Below are 18703 nucleotides of genomic sequence, written 5' to 3'. Positions count from 1 at the left end.
CCGAGTTGTTCCAAATCAGCAGAAGGGAGAGGGAAGGAGGGAGGAGATAGGGAAGCCACGATCCCTGCCCTCCGCACCAGGGCTGAGGATTGCTAGGAGGGTGCCTGTTGGGGGGAGGGAAAGAAGTCCTCAGGCGCTCCACCGTCCCTCATTTTCTGGCGGTAAATTGACGGCTGGTCGCCATCCACGCTCTCGCACAGGGGTCTCCAACCTTGGCCACTTTAAGCCTGAGGGACTTCAACTCCCAGAATCTGGCTGGGGGATTCTGGGAGTTGAAGTCCGCCAGGCTTAAAGTGGCCAAGGTTGGAGACCCCTGCTCTAGCACGAGCCCACTCCCACATCCCGAGTCGAGAGCGGGAGGGAGGTGAATAGTTTGCTGCTCCTCTGAAACTTTTTTGTTTGAACGTAGGATTCTGCCGGTGATTCCCTCATACAGTTTACCTCCTCCTGCTTGGTTTGCTTAATGGAGAAAAGAATTAACACCCGGAGGAAGGTTACTATTCAGTTTGTAGGATCCTTTTTCAGACATGAGTTCACACTTGGCAGAACATTACTCTGCCTTCATATTGAATATGAATTTTTCCATTGCCCTTTAAAGTCACAGCATTGTTGATCGCTTTGTCCAATTCACAGCTTGTTTCAAAGTTGTAGAACCACTGGTCTTGTTAACGTACACACAGAGAGAAAGATCACTCACCACAACCCAAGCAGATTCTGGGAGTCTAAAGTCAAGATAAAAAGAAGGTCTACAGATAATTAAAGTGATTCATAAAATTTAACACAACTTAATTTCATTAAACTAACCTATTGGTTTGTGTTAAACTAACCTAAAAGTCAAATGTCTTACAACTGTACAACAGAAACAAAGCTGGTCATTTTATTATATTTTGGTTCTGTAAGGGGCGGGGTTTTTTTGTCTCTCTCAGAGCAGATCTTAATACTAAGTATTATATTCATGCACTGTTCAAGTACTCTATTATGAAGATACTGTATTTGCATATTTTATATGCTTCCTAAAAAGCAAGGTCTGGGGGAAGGCTACAGTGCAGCCCACGTGCCATTGCATAGTTAAAGAAAGCCATAGAAAAAATATTTATTTCCAGTCTTTCCCTCCAAATTAGTATTTTGAGCTGCACTTCCAAGATATATCGTTGGGCTGACAAAGAAAGCCTCACTGAATTAAGTATTAAATCATTCTCTTGAATGCAATCAGTAATTGACGTCAGTCATAATAGTTGAACTACAATGGCTGCCTTAGATTCTAGTCCTTGAATATTTTATTTAATATATATGGTTTTGATCCAAGGTTATATTTTTAAAAAGATGGGATAGATCTGGTGAATTAGTTTCTTAAGGCTAGGCAGGTTTGTCTTGATTAGAATTGCTGTTAAGTTGCTTAGTCATCAATGCTACTAGAAAAGATAGAGCTGTTCTCTGATGCCATCAGCACTTGTTTATTAAATAAGCAATCGGGCATAAAATACACAGTTCCAGGGAGAAAAAGTCAATTCCAAAACATTTGTGCAGTCTAACATTCAAGTAATGCATAAACTGTATTATGTGAGCTGGGGGTGGAGAGGGTGGAGAGAGAATTAACAAGAAAGTAAAATGAAGTTCAAATCTTGGCCAATTATATCCACATTTCCTCTATAAAGACACTTCTCAGACTCCATTGCTACTCTGTACATCAAGGGGGGGGGCAATCTGTTGGATGTATACAGGACATCCAGGTTCTGTGGAATTTAAGGATGGAAACTATTAGGAGGAACTTTATTGGAGGTTAGGTACTTCTAACCTCCCAGAAGCTTCTTGCTATTACTCCCATTCTCAAGCCTAGGACCTCTATAAACAATGAAAAACAACATGTGCTGGATTGATATTCTCTATTTCATAAAATCAGGAAATTACAAGTAGCTGTTAGACACAACTAACAGATGTTTCCTAATAGACATTTCAAACAGGGAGTTTACTATCCTAAACAAGACTGGTAACATGCTAATGTAGTGTAATGTAATTACTATTACTATTCATCTTATCATTCCTATCCCCCATCTCCTCCCACATATGACTGTATGACTGTAACTTGTTGCTGTATCCTTACGATTTATATTGTTTCCTAGTATGATTTGATTGCTTATTTGTACTCTATGACTATCATTAAGTGTTGTATCTTACGATTCTTAATGAATGTATCTTTTCTTTTTATAGACACAGAGAATATGCACCAAAGACAAATTCCTTGTGTGTCCAATCACATTTGGTAAATCAAGAATGGTATGGTGTGGTATGGTATGGTATGGTAATAAGGGAAAAGTAACAGTACTTCTCCTTTCCTGCAAGAATCGCGATTGAGTGGTCATTCACATTCATTTTTGGATTTCCTGTAGTGGTGCTCCATGGTTGTTTCTGGCACTTCATCCAAACATTCTCAAGGAAGGAAGGAAGGAGAGAGAGAGAGAGGAAGAAAAGAAGGAAGGAAAGAAAAGAAAAGAAAACCCCGTAGACAAGCCATAGGATTAGTGAATAAAAAGAGTTGAGTCAGGGACAATTTCATCAAGACCCTAGGTCACCTCTGGCTATGAGAAGTTAACCAAGCAATTGGCAGAACTGCTTGTCAGAAGTTCCTTTCAGAAATCAACCCAAATCCACTAAAATGGACCCTCTTAATAGTCCCACAAAGCAGAGTTCCTGGATGGTAGTTAATCTTATTTGGATCAAGAAGTAATCTAATTATCTCAGTAAAGTCACAGGAGGACCACTTTGAGATGACCATAAGGTTGTTGAATCAGTGGGGAATTTTTTTTTACTACCGGTTCTGTGGGCGTGGCTTGGTGGGCTTGTGGCTTGGTGGGCATAGCAGGGGAAGGATACTGCAAAATCTCCATTCCCACCCCACTCCACAGGAAGGATATTGCAAAATCTCCATTCCCGCCCCAATCTGGGGCCAGCCAGAGGTGGTACTTAAAATTTCTGCTACCGGTTCTCCGAACTGCTCAAAAGGGGCCGGAATAGCTCAGGCTCTAAGGAGCCTGTTATTAGAACACACTAGCCTGCAATTACTGCAGGTTCAAGCCCGGCCCAAGGTTGACTCAGCCTTCCATCCTTTATAAGGTAGGTAAAATGAGGACCCAGATTGTTGGGGGGGGCAATAAGTTGACTTTGTAAATATACAAATAGAATGAGACTATTGCCTTATACACTGTAAGCCGCCCTGAGTCTTCGGAGAAGGGCGGGATATAAATGTAAAAAAAAAAAAAATTCCGCTACTGGTTCTCCAGAACCTGCCCAAACCTGCTGGATTTCATCCCTGTGTTGAATATATGATCACTTGCATGTATGAAGCTAGAGGTTACCTGGGACAAGCTTACGATCATCCTTGAAGTCAACTTGCTGAGAAGCTTTTCCTAAGTTTTTCTAGCTCTCAAAGCATGGAAATTGAAAGCCACCCAACAGTAAAAGGTGAACAGATTCTAACACCAGCCCAGAGATGAGATCATGGAGCCTAGAAAAGAAATCAATTGGTCAGCAGGATTGTCAGTATATCAATAGGACATTCAGCTTTTTCTACCAACTTAACATGCAGATACTTAGATGTGACCATATTAGAAAAAGTAGCCTTGGTCAACAAGTTATTCTATAAAATAAATATCACCGTCCTGTCTCAGCCTTGAGCCTATAACTGATATAGAAATCTGGACAGTTCTTCAACATAACAATGTCACTGTTCTTACCTAGCCAAATCTTGGTGATACATTCCAGGTTTTCCTGCTCATCTACTACTATATCATAAAATAACACTGTCTAATTATAAATGGACCTAGAATTTACCAGCAAAGTCTTGATCCAGAAGTCACTGATAATCCAACCACCAGGACCCAGGAGTGGAATAGGTTAAAGCAGAAGTGAAGATCCCCTTTTCCTGGAATCAAAGGTCTTTCTGAATCAATGAAGGTTTTTTTTAAAAAATCATAAGATGCATGCTTACAATGTAACCATAAAGAAAAATAAAGATATAAATGCAACACAACTATAAGCAAATATAAATAGGTGAGGTATCTAAAATAATATGCATATGACAGTGAGTCCAATTCTTATACATAGATGTTCCTAAGAGATAAAAGTTAATATTTTGCTAAAGGTAAAAGCCATTATAATTTTCTTTTATTTTTAGACAACAAACTTTTGCAGATGGAAAAACCAAGCAGTTACTAAAAATAAAGGAGCTTTGCTTGTTTATTGTTTTATTTCTTCCTAACCTTTCATGAGTCATTGTGATAGATGGGGTCTACTTCATTCTGCTCTGTTCATAATTTCTGTAAATAGCCACAGATTTGCCTTGCTGCACTTTACAAGGTCATGTCTGGATTTCTTTCCCCTTGTGGAGATTGGCGAAAGTTTTATGTAGAATATTTGCCCATGGGCTAATAAATCTGTATACAAGTAGAGATTAGTGATATATATATATTTTCTGGGTGGAATACCTGTCAATGGTTTTAACATTCTGCTTTTGTCTAAAAGTGGTAATTCCTTATTATTTGATCCCAAGATTTAATAACTGGTTAATGTGTCTTAATAGCAGAAGATTTTTCACTGAAAGGGCAATTCACATGCAAGACTGGTGTCTGAGATGTCTAGTTAGCAAATTGAGTAGGATAAACTTTCGTCTGGCAGTTTGAATCTAGGGAGGTTTAAATGAAGTACTTTGAAACATAGAATGGCCCCCTCCCCTCTCTCACTTGGGACAAGTTAGCAAATCTGCTTCCCTTTAGTGCACTGCTGGGAAGCTTTCCCTATTCAAACAAGGCTAAACACAGCTTCTCATTCTTGGGGAAACGGCATTTCCATAATACTACTACTGCTGAAAGCAACTTTTATTGAAAAGAACCAAATAACAAGGACACAAATAACACAGTCCTGAAAGAAACCAGAGCGCTCCAGCCAGCTAGAAATCAAAGGCGAGCCAGGAATTAGAGTTGTAAGATATGAGAACTTTGATTAGCCATTACAGAAGATCAGACCTTAGTTTAAGAACCAAGAACAACTGACAGATTTAAATTAACATACTGGAGGGTATAAGGCAGTTTTGCCTATCCAGGAACTACCATATTTTTCAGAGTATAAGACATACCTTCTCCCCCCCTAAAAGGGGGTGAAAGCGAATGTAGCCCCTCCCACCCAGTGGCCCCCACCCCTTGGCCTCTGCCTCCCAGCAATTTATCTCCTTGCAGCAAGCAGCAAGAAAAAACAGCCCATTTCAGCTTCAGCACAGCTTAATTAGCACAAGGTGATTGTCCCTTGGATTGGCTTCCCAACTCTCAGCTGTTTTGCAGGGGGCCTCTGCTGCTTGCTGCAAGGAAGTAAATTGCTGGGAGCAGATTTTTTTTCTTGTGCTTATCAAGCTACGATGAAAATGAAAGTAAAGCAAGCTGTTTGCTGCAACAAGACAAAATTGCTGGGAGGCAGAGGCAGATTTCTTTTTCTTGTTTTCCTTACCAAAAAAGGTAGATGCATCTTATAGTCCGAAAAATAGGGTAAGACTCAGTCTTTTTTTTTTTTTTTTTGCCACCAAAAAAGGCACCAGGTTTTATTTTTGGGGATGTCTTCCACTAACTCACCTCACAATGGTGGCAGCACGGACAGCCCCACCAAGCAGGAGCCTGCTGCTGACCCACTACTGCAGCCGCTTGTTGCTGCTTGCGTGTATTGCCCGTGGCCTCCATTTCGCTGTCAGAGGCCTTCCAGAAAGGCCTCTGCAGCCAAGAAACAAGCTCTGATGGTGCCTCTGACAGCAAAACAGAAGCCAGGGGATTGCAGCATGTGTAAATCTGGAGCTCTTTTATCTGCTGCAGAAGTCTTTCCTGAAGGCCTCTGATGGCTAAATGGAGGCTAGGGGATGACTTGCATGAATGGTGGCAAGTGGCCACAGAAGAAGTGGGCCAGCAAGGCAAGGCAGGTGTCAGAGTGTGCGAGACCTGGCTGCAACTGTCTAAGGTAAACAACTCAAATCCCCTCATCCCCACCCTCACTTGATTTTTATCCATGCACCTTGCCCCACCCAGTGCAACCAAGTGCAACGGAGTAGGGTGGTTTTTAACTAGGGCTTATTTTGGGCCTAGGACTTGGGCACACATGTTGAAATCAAGCTAGGACTTACTTTTGGAGCAGGTGTTATTTTCGGGGAAGCACGGTAGTAAAGCAGGCAGGGAAGAAGAGAAATTAATTACAAAAGCTATAAAGACCAAAAACAATAAAGTTTATTTGACTACTGAAATTCTTGAAAAAATTTTTAAGCAGATCAGGATCAGAAATAGTCACTGAGAATAATATAACACACCTTTTTAGTTATAATTGCTGCTCTTTGAATATATTTGCTAGTCTGCATTTTTGAGTTCTAGATAACACCTCTTCCCTTGCATTTGGGACCTTTCAGTGAAATAGGTTAATTATGAAGCAGCATTTGAGGCTATTTCAAATATTTAGGACTCTTCCAAGTCTATTAGACATGCTTGTCTTCAAGTTGCAACATATCTTAGGATCTTTTTGACTGTTTGGGGACAAAATGAAATGTCTTTTCTAAGAAGGTTTTTTTTTTTAGCTCCTTTTTTTCTCAAAAGTTTAATGCTGTATAGATTCTACAAGAAAATCATAGCAGTCAAAGAAAACAGCCTTTGTCTTACATTTTGCCTCTAAATGTGCTAAATGCTTGGGAAAGCCAAAACTCTTCCCTCTTTCACTGATTCTGTATAACAGGGGTGTCAAACTCAAGGCCCGGGGCTGGATCAGGCCTGCGGGGTACTTAGATCTGACCCATGAGGCCACCCTGGAAACAGCAAAAGACCAGCCTGCAATGCTTCTGCCGGTGAAAATGGGCTCCCGAGCTCCGTTTTCAGCTGCCATGGCCTCCTGCAACCCTCTCCTAGTGCAAACAGAGTATGTAGCCCTCCCGAGCTCTTTTTTACTGGCAGAGGGTTGCAAGAGGCCATGGCAGCTGAAAATGGAGCTCAGGAACCCGTTTTTGCTGGTAGAGAACTCGGGCCACCACAGGTGCCCCCAACATGAGTGACATCAAGCTGGCCATGTCCACCCTGGCCCCCCTAGGTCAAACACAACCTTGATGTGGCCCTCAATGAAATTGAGTTTGACACCCCTGCTGTAGAAGCTTCAGAATGCAGTTGTGCTTGCCATTTAATACAGTGACATTGCCTGAACCAAAGGGACATCATTCAGTAGAACAAGTCATGGAATCAGAGAGAGACATATCCAGTGACTCTTCTGACATTTTCAGCACTTTCTTGGCTTCCTGTGAGCTGATACAACACGAGGGTGAGTCACTGCACTAGTCAATGGCACCTTGAAGAAGTTGTACCTTTTCCTGGGCTCATACAGTAGCTGTGTGATTCCCAGAAAATATAAGTTTGAGCTAAGGAGGTGGTGGAACAGTGTGATAAAAGCCTGGCGCCCAGTTGCTGCCTCTTTAGGACAGCGGTTCTTAACCTGTGGGTCGCGACCCCATGGGGGTCGAATGACAATTTGCCAGGGGTTGCCTAAGACCATCGGAAATATGGGAAGTATACTTGCGAGTCGAAGAATCGCGCTCCAATGGTTGACTCCACAAGCCAGCTGCAGGCTCTTCAAATCACTAGCCTTCAGGCGCAATGAATTAAAAAAGAGAGAAATCTTTGCTCTGATGTCTCCCTCTCAAACCAGCTGCAATCACTCCCAATCACTAGCCTAATCTGGCTTCAGGCGCGATAAACTTAATAGGAGTCTCCACTTTAATGCCTCCGTCCTCAAGGCAATCGCAAGCAGTTCAAATCGCTAGCCAATACTGCTTCAGGCGTGACAAATTCAAAATGAAAATAATTTTACGTTTGGGGTCACCACGTGGGGAATTGTATTAAAGGGGTCGCCACATCGTGGGGAATTGTATTAAAGGGGTCACAGCACTATAAAGGTTGAGAACCACTGCTTTAGGGCCTCCTTAACTCAAATGCTTATTTTCTGGATTAAAGCAGTGACTGTGCAAGTCTAGGAAGAGGCACATCTTTAGCATAGGACACAGTGAATAGACTTATATCTCCTTGAATGCATTTTTGCTTCAGATCAAAATAACTACCCTCTCCCCTTCCTTTTTTTTTTTTTATTTTTTTTTTATTACTTTTTTTACAACAAACAAACAAAAAAAATACATTATTACACCCTTGTGCTATACATAAAAGGAAGATTTGGGTCTTCGGATATATCCTCATGATTGCCAAAATCCACGTTCTCGAGGTACAGGTACTGAAGCGTCCAATGTTCCAAGCGCAAAGTCCACAAATGGTTTCCAAGTCTTCCAGAAAATATCTTCTTTATACACACCACTTCTAATTTTAATATCACATGTCATTTTATCATTTAAAGCTAATTTCCACATTTCAGAATTCCACTCTTCTATTCTAAAAATCACATCTAGTTTCCAATATCTAGCTATTATAATTCTACCTATTATAATCATAATTCTAATCAATTCTTTTTCATATTTTGTTAATTCTATTTCCTTAATTACCAACAATAATATAGTTTCCACTCTCAATGTTATTACTTTCCCCATCATTTCAAATATCATTTTCTCCAATTGTTGCCAAAACTTTTAACCTTATCACAATTATACCACATATGTTCATAAGTCCCCAATTCCATCTCACATCTCCAACATTTTTACTAATTTTTTATCCATTTCTGACAATCTTACTGGAGTCAAATACCATTTCCAAACAACTTTATAATTGTGCTCTTTAATCCTTATAGATAAAGTTCTCATAATTCTACTCTTCCAATTCACATTCCAATCTGACTCTGGTATTTCAATATTAAGATCTTTTTCCCAATTTGTCCTCATCACTCTTTGTAATTTTTCATCAGAATTTATAATCTTATAAACCCTACTAACGAGTCCCTTTAGCCCAATTTCATCTTTCATAATCCGAGATACTAAATATTCAAATTCAGTTTCACATCTATTTATCGAATAATTTTCCCTTAGTTTTTTGTCCATTTTTCTATCTGTATTTTTCAAACCAACTTAACCCTAATTTTTCAATAATTTCTTTATTCCTCCTTTCATTTCCATAACTTTTATCCAATCTCTAATAATTTCTATATTTTCCTCTTTAATCACTTCATTCGTTTTATATTATTTTTAATCGCCAAATTCAGTTGTCTCCCCAAAAGATTATATCCGAATTAAAATTTTAACAAATTTGTTCCACATTTTACTTAATCCCTTTAACCAATAACTTCTACTTACACATTTTAAATTTGCTTTATCTAAAACCACCTTGATCCAAATTTCTATATCCCTTAACTCTAAATCTCTCCAATAGTTATCTTCACCTTTAAGTATTTTTACCACTATCCGGATACCATACGCACAGTAATAATTAAATAATTTGGGGATTCCTAATCCACCTTCCTTTTGATTTTGATACCACATTTTCTTCACTAATCTAAGTCTTTTGCCACCGTTGCAAAATTTATCCAGTTTTTTCTGATATCCTTCAATATCTTTCTCTGTCAAATTTAGTGGTAGCATCTCGAATAAAAAGTTGAACTTGGGCAGCAACATCATCTTACACATTGCAATTCTACCAAACCAAGACAACTTTAAAATTTTATATTTATCTATCTTCTTCTCAATTTCGTTAATCACCACATCATAATTAAGTTTTTTCAATTCTTTAACCTTAAGTGAAAGCACTATACCCAAATATTTCAATGTGTTTTTAATCCTTATCCCAAATTGCTCTTGCATATTCTCAGACTCATTACCATTACTATCCATCAATAATTCTGACTTTGACCAATTTACTTTCAATCCTGTCATTTCCTCAAATTCTATCAAATGCTTATATATCTTTTTCAGATCTTTCTCTACATTTTTCAAAATAATTAAAGTATCATCCATACAAATTTATCTTATACCCTTATATCCTTCTAATTCTTCATCTTTTCTATCATTTTGTCAATATTTCCATAGCCAATAAAAATAATGTTGGGGACAGGGACATCCTTGTCTCGTACCAGCTTCTAATTTTATCTCTTCAGTTAATATTCCATTCACCTTCACTCTTGCACTGCTCTTTTGGTACAATTTTGAAATAACATGTATAAACTTATTACCAAAGCCTAAAGCCTCCACAATTACTTTAATTGTTTCCCATTGTACAGAATCAAAAGCTTTAAAAATATCCAATGATACTATACCAATTTTATCACCATTATATTCAGCTACATCTATAATATTTAATACTCTTCTAACAATATCACTCATGTATCTACCCTTCACAAAACCTACTTGATTATAACTTATATATCTATCTATAAATCTATTTAATCTATTACTTATAATAGCAGTAAATATCTTTGCATCCTGATTAATTAAAGAAATGGGCCGATAGGACTCAATCCTTTCTAAATCTTTATCTGGTTTAGGAATTAGGGATATCACCGTTCTATTCCATGACGAAGGTACTTCCCCACCATGTAATATTCCATTAAATAATTTTTGCAATCTTGGTATTATTAATTCTTTAAATTCTTTATAAAACTCAACAGGTAATCCATCCTCACCTGGAGCTTTCCCTAATTTTAATTTTTGTATTATTCCATTAATCTCATCTTGTGTTATATCTTCTTCCATCAATTCCTTATATGTTTGATCAATTTTCACCACATACTTTTCTAAATAGCTTTGCAATTTTCCCCGATTAATTGGTTTCTTTGAATATAGATTCTGAAAAAAATTTCTAACCACATTTCTCTAATTTTTTATAACATCTTATACCTCTATCATCTATCAAAACTCCAATTTCTCTCTTCTCTCTTTTATCTTTCGCCATCTTTGCCAATAATTTAGAATTTCTATTACTAAATTCAAAAAAATTCCTATTTAAAAATCTCAAATTTCTTTTTACTAACTCTGTATCTTCTTCTATCATTTTATTTCTTAACATATTAAGCTCCTGAAGAATTTTTTTTTCTTTAGTAAGCAAAAATTGATTTTCCAATTCTTTAATCTGATTTTTATCTCTTTCCATTTTAATTTTATAATTTTTATATTTCCTACTTGATAATTTAATACTCTCCCCTCTAAACACCGCTTTCATCGCATCCCAAACAATTTCAAATTTAACCTCCCGTTATCATTTAATCTCCAACTTTCCTCCAGTTTTTAAGTATCCATTTTTTATCCTTTTCATTTTTATACAATTTCTCGTCATATCTCCAATAGCTTCTTTTTTTCTCAAAATTAAAATCTAAGTCCACCATAACTTCTGCATGATCAGAATCTTTAAAAATTCCCACATCTACCTTATCCACATTATTCAACAAATCTTTAGAAAGAAAAATATAATCAATTCTAGAATATGTATTATATATCTTAGAGAAAAAAGTGTATACTCTCTCAATTCCTTTAACCTCTCTCCACACATTGACCACGCCATTTCGAAGCATCCACATATTTAAAATCCCCATTTTATTTGCTCCTCCACAGCGGGTGGGATTAGTACTATCTATTTTATCTCTGATTAAATTAAAATCCCCAGCCACAAGTACTTTCCTACACTTTCATTCTCCAAAATTTTGTTATTTTTCAAGAAATTCTCTTTGTTTTCATTCGGTAAATATAAATTAACAAGTGTCACTTTTTCCTCATTAAGATTTCCAACAATTATTACATATCTTCCATCTTCATCCAAAATTACCTTATGTTTTTCAAAGTACACCCTATCTGATATCAGTGTTGCAACTCCTCTAGCTTTTGAAGTTCCAAATGCTTTTTCATATATTTGCATACCTTTTATATACATTCTATTTGAATCTTCAGATTTCTGATGGGTTTCTTGTAAAAATAAAATGTCTGGCAAATCCCTTTTAATCTTAAACTCCAATCTTCTTCTTTTAATCTGATTCCATGTACCCTTCACATTCCATGACATTATTTTTATAACTCCCATTTAAAATATAAATTTTTTAATCCTATCCCCGCATCTTCCTTTCTGTGCCCACCACCCGACATTAAACTACCATATTTAACATATAAACAACAATAAGAAAACAGAAAAAAAACAAAAAACAAAACAAACAATAAAGTACAAACAATCTTCTTCCCCCACATCCTCATCGATTTCGCCTCTATAAAGAGAATGGGGGAGAGGGGACGTGCCAATGCCCGGGCCACTTCTTTCGGGCTGTCTATTTAAATTCATCACTCAAAAAAAAAGATAGCGATGACCCGCATTCAGCTTCGTATTTTCCAAGACTCTTATCTGCTTCTTCTCTTACTGTATCCTCACGACTCTTCTTCTGTTCAACCAACACAGGTGATATTTCTTTCCTCTTTAACCCTTTGGAGTCTTGCCCTCCAATAGCCCCTTTTTCTTCTTCTGGGATTGATGTTTCCGCGTATGTTCCACCCATCTGAAGCATTTGATCTTTTATCTCCATTAAATCCTCCATCTCAATCAGTCCAAGCTCCCGTAAATATAATAATGCATCTATATCTGGGGTGATTGTACGCATCCTTCCTTTATAAAAAAATTTCAATTGTTGTGGTGGCCTCCAATTGTATTTAATTCCATTATCCCTCAAAACTTTTGTGATTGGTTTTAAAAAAAATCTCCATGCCCTTTCTTCTCTTGATATATCCGGGAAGACTTGAATAGTCTTCCCTTCAAACTTCAAAGCATCTCCCAACTCTCTTACCTTGGCCATAACTTCCAACTTATCACCAAGATTTGCGAACCTGACAAGCACATTCCTGTTAGAACCATTTTGCCTTCTATATCCAATTCTAAAAACACTTGCCAGGTCTGCTATTGTGAACGTAAGTTGCGTATCCAAATCATTAATCCATTTCAGAACCCGCTGTTTCAATTTATCCTCCTTTTCTTCTGAGATTCCTCTGATAACTAAATTATATTTCCTCATCTCTTCTTCCAAAAGACAGATTCTCTTATCTTGCTGCTCATTTTATAAAATATTTTACCAATTTGCCGATCTACTTTTACCTCATGCACATGCATCTGCTCCATTTCATCTTTAATCATTATCATTTCCTCTTTTTGTTTTGCAAAGTTTTCATTCATCTCTTGCTTTAAATTCTGCATTTCAGATGTCAGTTTCAATGTCAAATTATCTATACGCTCTGATAGTCCTGCTATTTTTCCCCAATTTTATTTAAAGCTGCAGCAAGTTGCTGCGTTTCTGAAAGTTGTTGAGTCATTTTGAAAAACCAAAAATTTCCCAAACAAAGATTCCAAACCAATTTTACAGAGGGTCTTAGTGAAGATCAAAGGACGACTGTCTTTTAATTGAAGCGAAGCGGCTTATTTGCACTGTTATCTCTCAAGTTCAAGGATACTCCACAAAGAAACACAAAACTTCACAGCTAACATTAATCAGCGCCATTTTTCCTCCACGTCAGCAAAGCAGAAAGGAAGACAAAGCAAAATCCTTTTTTTTTTTTTGGTAATATAAACAAGCTATTAATTTGCTCTCAAGAGAAAAAAAAATAAAGAAAAAATTAGCTCAGTAAAATCCTCTTACTGCCAAACAATCCAATAAAAAGTCAGTTTCTCTTCTCTTCAATTAAATTCTTCTTGGCTGAACTTCCGGAAGGCTCAAAAAAAAAAAATTCTTCTCATTATCAAATTCAGTCCTTAATATTCAGTCCTTAATATTCACTCCTTAGCCTCAGCAATAGAAAAATTTTTTTTTTATTTTTCCACAGCCACGGCTCGTTCGTGCCCTCTGCCAATCGCTCAGATCTTATAACAATGGGCACATCCCATCCTCGTCACCAGTATTAAGATCTGAGATCGACAGATATGGACAGAGGCCAGGCTGCAACAACTAACCTTTATTAACTGGCATTACACAACTGAACTCAACTCCCGAGCTTGCCAGAGACTTCTGACAAGAAGAGCTCGCACTGACAGCTAAAGGAACCCGGCTGTCAGGGAGGAACCAATAGCCGCGCTTCCCACTTCCTGCTTTTCTTGTTGCCTGCGCCTCAGCCAATCAGAACATTTTCACTATCCTGGCTGCGGCAGACAGGTCGTAAAGGCGAGGACTTAACACCCCCAGGTCAAACAACCTTGATGTGGCCCTCAATGAAATCGAGTTTGACACCCCTGCTGTAGAAGCTTCAGAATGCAGTTGTGCTTGCCATTTAATAGAGTGACATTGCCTGAACCTCATAAAACTCTCATTTCTAGTCTATAAAAAGTATGTTTTAATCACCAGGACTTTGCCCTAACTGCTTTTAAATGTTGCCCATGTTCTTCTGCAGTGGTTAGAATTACTACATTTTATATACCTGCATGCCTGTTTCTTCCTATTGTGGAGATATCTGAGTTGCAGTCAATCCTTGTCAGTCTTCAAAGATGATAAATTTAGGAAAGACTTGTGATCCTCAAAAAAACTCTCATTTCTAGTCTATAAAAAGTATGTTTTAATCACCAGGACTTTGCCCTAACTGCTTTTAAATGTTGCCCATGTTCTTCTGCAGTGGTTAGAATTACTACATTTTATATACCTGCATGCCTGTTTCTTCCTATTGTGGAGATATCTGAGTTGCAGTCAATCCTTGTCAGTCTTCAAAGATGATAAATTTAGGAAAGACTTGTGATCCTCAAAAAAACTCTCATTTCTAGTCTATAAAAAGTATGTTTTAATCACCAGGACTTTGCCCTAACTGCTTTTAAATGTTGCCCATGTTCTTCTGCAGTGGTTAGAATTACTACATTTTATATACCTGCATGCCTGTTTCTTCCTATTGTGGAGATATCTGAGTTGCAGTCAATCCTTGTCAGTCTTCAAAGATGATAAATTTAGGAAAGACTTGTGATCCTCATAAAAACTCTCATTTCTAGTCTATAAAAAGTATGTTTTAATCACCAGGACTTTGCCCTAACTGCTTTTAAATGTTGCCCATGTTCTTCTGCAGTGGTTAGAATTACTACATTTTATATACCTGCATGCCTGTTTCTTCCTATTGTGGAGATATCTGAGTTGCAGTCAATCCTTGTCAGTCTTCAAAGATGATAAATTTAGGAAAGACTTGTGATCCTCATAAAAACTCTCATTTCTAGTCTATAAAAAGTATGTTTTAATCACCAGGACTTTGCCCTAACTGCTTTTAAATGTTGCCCATGTTCTTCTGCAGTGGTTAGAATTACTACATTTTATATACCTGCATGCCTGTTTCTTCCTATTGTGGAGATATCTGAGTTGCAGTCAATCCTTGTCAGTCTTCAAAGATGATAAATTTAGGAAAGACTTGTGATCCTCAAAAAAACTCTCATTTCTAGTCTATAAAAAGTATGTTTTAATCACCAGGACTTTGCCCTAACTGCTTTTAAATGTTGCCCATGTTCTTCTGCAGTGGTTAGAATTACTACATTTTATATACCTGCATGCCTGTTTCTTCCCTATTGCCTATTAACCTGGGAGGTGGAATGTTCGAAAACATTCCAGCTCCCAGTTTACTGAAACTCATTTACAGGTGGTCCTTGTCTTACAACCATGCCCAGTCCTTGCATTTATGACCGCCACAGCATCCCCTTAGTCACATGATCAAAATTTGGATGCTTGGCAACTGACATATATTTACAACAGTTGAAGCATCCCGGGGTCATTAGGTTGCTATCTGCAACCTTCCTAGGCATCTTCTGACAAGTCCCTAAGGGAAGCCACCTAATAAACATGTGATTCATTGAATAACTGCAGTGATTTGCTTAACAACCATGGCAATAAAGGTTGTAAAATTAGGTACAACTCATTTAATAACTGCCTTGCTTACTAATGGAATTTCTGCTCTCAACTGTGGTTGTAAGTCAAGAACTACTTGTACTGCAAATGAAGCTGCAGCAAGTTGCTGCGTTTCTGAAAGTTGTTGAGTCATTTTGAAAAACCAAAAATTTCCCAAACTAAGATTCCAAACCAATTTTACAGAGGGTCTTAGTGAAGATCAAAGGACGACTGTCTTTTAATTGAAGCGAAGCGGCTTATTTGCACTGTTATCTCTCAAGTTCAAGGATACTCCACAAAGAAACACAAAACTTCACAGCTAACATTAATCAGCGCCATTTTTCCTCCACGTCAGCAAAGCAGAAAGGAAGACAAACCAACTTAAACGAAGCAAAATCCTTTTTTTTTTTGTAATATAAACAAGCTATTAATTTGCTCTCAAGAGAAAAAAATAAAGAAAAATTAGCTCAGTAAAATCCTCTTACTGCCAAACAATCCAATAAAAGTCAGTTTCTCTTCTCTTCAATTAAATTCTTCTTGGCTGAACTTCCGGAAGGCTCAAAAAAATAAAGAAAAATTAGCTCAGTAAAATCCTCTTACTGCCAAACAATCCAATAAAAGTCAGTTTCTCTTCTCTTCAATTAAATTCTTCTTGGCTGAACTTCCGGAAGGCTCAAAAAAATAAAGAAAAATTAGCTCAGTAAAATCCTCTTACTGCCAAACAATCCAATAAAAGTCAGTTTCTCTTCTCTTCAATTAAATTCTTCTTGGCTGAACTTCCGGAAGGCTCAAAAAAATAATTTTCGTTTGGGGTCACCACGTGGGGAATTGTAGTAAAGGGGTCGCCACATCGTGGGGAATTGTATTAAAGGGGTCACAGCACTATAAAGGTTGAGAACCACTGCTTTAGGGCCTCCTTAACTCAAATGCTTATTTTCTGGATTAAAGCAGTGACTGTGCAAGTCTAGGAAGAGGCACATCTTTAGCATAGGACACAGTGAATAGACTTATATCTCCTTGAATGCATTTTTGCTTCAGATCAAAATAACTACCCTCTCCCCTTCCTATTGTGGAGATATCTGAGTTGCAGTCAATCCTTGTCAGTCTTCAAAGATGATAAATTTAGGAAAGACTTGTGATCCTCAAAAAAACTCTCATTTCTAGTCTATAAAAAGTATGTTTTAATCACCAGGACTTTGCCCTAACTGCTTTTAAATGTTGCCCATGTTCTTCTGCAGTGGTTAGAATTACTACATTTTATATACCTGCATGCCTGTTTCTTCCCTATTGCCTATTAACCTGGGAGGTGGAATGTTCGAAAACATTCCAGCTCCCAGTTTACTGAAACTCATTTACAGGTGGTCCTTGTCTTACAACCATGCCCAGTCCTTGCATTTATGACCGCCACAGCATCCCCTTAGTCACATGATCAAAATTTGGATGCTTGGCAACTGACATATATTTACAACAGTTGAAGCATCCCGGGGTCATTAGGTTGCTATCTGCAACCTTCCTAGGCATCTTCTGACAAGTCCCTAAGGGAAGCCACCTAATAAACATGTGATTCATTGAATAACTGCAGTGATTTGCTTAACAACCATGGCAATAAAGGTTGTAAAATTAGGTACAACTCATTTAATAACTGCCTTGCTTACTAATGGAATTTCTGCTCTCAACTGTGGTTGTAAGTCAAGAACTACTTGTACTGCAAATGAAGCTGCAGCAAACAGTCCTGAATTTGTGATTGTTCCTGATTTGCCTGTGTTGTGGTCCGCCAGCAGCCTGCGGAGCTGGCAACGGAGTTGGACAGTGATGAGGCTGAGGAAGAACATGGGCCAGTCCTGAAGGTTGGGGAAGGCCTGGATGAGGACTGCGTTGGGAGCAGAGATGGGGCCAGGGCCATCGGGGAGCGAGGTGCCGACTCCGGAGCATCCAGAGCAGGGGTGAAATCCAGCAGGTTCTGACAGGTTCTGGAGAACCGGTAGCGGAAATTTTGAGCAATTCAGAGAACCGGCAAATACCACCTCCGGCCCAGAATAGGGTGGGAATGGAGATTTTTCAGTATCCTTCCCTCAGGAGTGGGGAGGGAATGGGGATTTTGCAGTATCTTTCCCCTGGAGTGGGGTGGTAAAGGGAGATTTTGCAATATCCTTTCCCCAGGAGTGGGATGGGAATAGAGATTTTGCAGTATCCTTCCCCTGCCACGCCCACCAAGCCACGCCCACAGAACCGGTAGTAAAAACATTTGGATTTCAACACTGATCCAGAGGCTGACAGTAGTGAGGCAGTAGAACAGGAGGATCCTGTTCTTAATGCACGCATGAGAAGAGCTGCCAGAAGGCAAGAACAGCTAAAGCAAAGAGGATGACGAGTAGGGCCAAAAGATGATTGGCCCCTCCCATAAGGCTTAAAAGACCAGCAACAGAGTTTGGGCTCTTTGTTGGAAAACAATGTTGATAGCCTTGCTCCTTGTCTTGCTGCATTTATTTCTTGTCGGTGTCTTCTGCTTTTGAACTCTTGCCAAGAAAAGCCTTTGGCAGTTTGCCTAATTAGACCAAGCTTGGTGATAAGACCGAAGAATTGTGTTATGAAGAATTTGCTTTGATTTAGTTTGGACAACGCTGAGAATGAGTTAATTCTCAGCTGTTCTAATAAAGTCTGTTTGTTTTTGGACTGACTGTGTTTACTACTACCTACTTGGGCCTGGGTCACAACAGTCTGCCTGAGGACTGGTCACAGAGGAAGCAATGGATTCTTTGTCAGGAAAATTACTTAGAGACAGGGGACATCACAGTATTTGGGTTGAGATAGCAGCAGTGGCAATGCTATCCACCCTCTTTCTCATTGCAAGGTTGCTACGCTGTTTCTAAGTTTAAATAGTAACTGGAGATTTTACTGAGCTGACCTA

Source organism: Ahaetulla prasina, chromosome 5 (assembly GCF_028640845.1).
Source record: "Ahaetulla prasina isolate Xishuangbanna chromosome 5, ASM2864084v1, whole genome shotgun sequence".
Classification (NCBI taxonomy): domain Eukaryota; kingdom Metazoa; phylum Chordata; class Lepidosauria; order Squamata; family Colubridae; genus Ahaetulla; species Ahaetulla prasina.
The sequence above is the reverse complement of the archived record's forward strand: the minus strand, read 5'-3'. Positions refer to the sequence as shown.